The sequence below is a fragment of the Mastomys coucha genome, unplaced genomic scaffold, assembly GCF_008632895.1.
Source record: "Mastomys coucha isolate ucsf_1 unplaced genomic scaffold, UCSF_Mcou_1 pScaffold1, whole genome shotgun sequence".
NCBI classification, from domain to species: Eukaryota; Metazoa; Chordata; class Mammalia; order Rodentia; family Muridae; genus Mastomys; species Mastomys coucha.
The window spans coordinates 25509347-25511800 of record NW_022196891.1 but is presented as its reverse complement, the minus strand read 5'-3'; positions in this window follow the sequence as shown (position 1 = coordinate 25511800).

Sequence of the window (2454 nt, the reverse complement as noted above, 5' to 3'; positions counted from 1 at the left end):
AAAAAAAAAAAAAAAAAAAAAAAACAAGTGGGGCCATTCCTCACTCTTCACAAATGCCACCTGCAGCAGTCCTGCCTTGGCTTTGCCTCTGCAGAGTCTGGAGAGATTGGTCCAGCTATGTAAACTGCCTGGCTGTTCTCTCCAGAGCAGAGAGCAGGCTGGAGACTAGATGGACAGCAGATGGTAGCAAGTGTAGCCAGCAGATGGTTAAAGATCCTCTTGTTGCCAGAAGGGGCAGTCAACCATGGTACTAGCAGAACATGGGTCCTTTGTCTCACTGATGCATGTGACAAACTCACTTTTACTCTAATTCCTCCTCTTTTCTGAAGTCTTCCTTGTTTAATGACTGACAAACCGGGAGATGGCACCCATGCATTGTATAACACAGCTGACCTTCTCTAATTCTTGGATGGGTAAGACGGAAGGAGCCCACATGAACTCAGACCTCTCCAAAGAGGACAGTGACTATAAATGAATCTAAAAACGCTACAGTTAAAGATCCACCAACCCACTTCCCCATGTCCTACAAGATACTCTAGAATCCTAACATTCTCTTATATATTTTAAGAAAGAAAAAAAAAAAAAACCTTTCTATTGACTCTTTGTAACAAACACACTCTTGATGAAATGGTTAGTTTTCAAAGTTTGAGCTGAGATGACAGTTCAGTAGGTAAAGCACTTGCCATGCAAGTGGGAGCTCCTGAGTTCATAGTCTCAGAACACAAGTGCATCTGTAATTGTAAAGCGTCTTGGAGCATCTTGGTGCTCCAAAGCAAGATGGGAACAGAGACAGGGGAATTCTCAGAAGCTCATAGTCTAACTAGTTGGGTATACTTAGCAGCCAACAGGAGACCCTGTCTAAAACAAGGAAGAAGGTAGGAATTGACACCCAAGGTTGTTCACTGACCTCCATAAATATCATGGTACCAAGCTCCCACACTCACAGACACACACACACACACACAGAGGTGGAGAGAGAGGTGGGGGGATATTTTTTAAATGTTTAGACCCAGATTCTGAAAGCTTTTTCACAAGTTGTCCAAACAGAAATGTTTAATTATTTTTTTCCTGGACTGAGCCTATATCTTTAAAAATGGCTACTGTACAAATAATTTTCTAGAAGTAATTAATTTTCTTTCTCATCTTATATGATAAATTGTCATACTTAACTGGTATAAATAAAAGCAGAAATAGTTATAGTGTGAAGTTTCATTATGCACTTTTAAAAACTTTAATTGAGGTGTAACCTACAAAGGAAATATATGCATACCAAAAACATATTGACAAATTCCTCTTCACATATCAAACTTGCCCACCAAACCAGTATTTGCATGGTTAACAGGACTCCAAACTCACCTGTCAGCACCCCTTAAGGTTTATCCCATCTCCTGACTGTCAGTTGTACCTAATAGTCTCCGCTGTCTTTGAATTTCATTTAAATGACTTTTATAGTAAATTTTGCATCCAGCTACATTCACTTAACATCAGCAAAATTCCACATTTTGCATAAATGCCATTCTCAGAGTACATTTAATGTACATTCTATTGTGTAAATATACTGGAATTTATTTTTCAATTCTAATGTTGATAGACATCTAGGTCATTTTCCAGTGTTGGCTATTTCCAACAGTACCACTTGGAATTATTTGCTGTGTATCTTTGGGGGAATATATGTAAGTGTTTCTGTATCTAGAACACATACATAGTAAAGAAATTGCTGGGCTCTAGGGTATGTGTGTACTCAACTTTAGTATATAGATTCTGACAAAGTGGTACCACTCCAGAGCCGATGCTTTTAAAATGTAGAAAATAGTTGATGGACCCCACTATAGCCCTCGTGGATCCCTTAGCACACTGCAGATATCAGTTAAGAATTCCTGCTTAAAAGAAACCTATTTGGGATAAACTTGCTCCACTGAAAACTGTACAACATAGCTCATACAAATTTGAAACTGATTAACTCCTCTGTGATGCCTAATGTTGGCCGTCAGACTGACTGCACTAAGAAATGCCTGGGCAACGGGTAAAACTATTCCTGGGTATGTTTGTAGAGGCTATTGCAAGAGGAGAAAGAACTGGAGTCCGCACAGGTTGAGTAATGAAAGATAGAACCTTGGTTTAGGGTATCCTCTGAGAGGCTAATTGGAGCAAGGAGACAGGGGAAGTCATCAATCCTCCCCACCCCCTTCTCTCCCTCCTCTCTCCTCTCTTTTTCCTCTCTGCTCCTCTTTCTTTTTCCCTTTCTTTCCTCTCTATCTCCCTGTCTCCTCTTCTCCTATCCTTTGCTCTATTCTTTCCTCATTGTCTCTTTACTCTACCCCCCTTTCCTCCTCTTCCTGCTCTTCATCATCATTCTTTTCTCTCTTCCTCTCCCCCTTCCAAAATCCCTTCTTTTCTCTGTCTGTCTCTGTCTTTCTGTCTCTGTCTGTGCCTCTCTCTCTCTCTCTCTCTCTC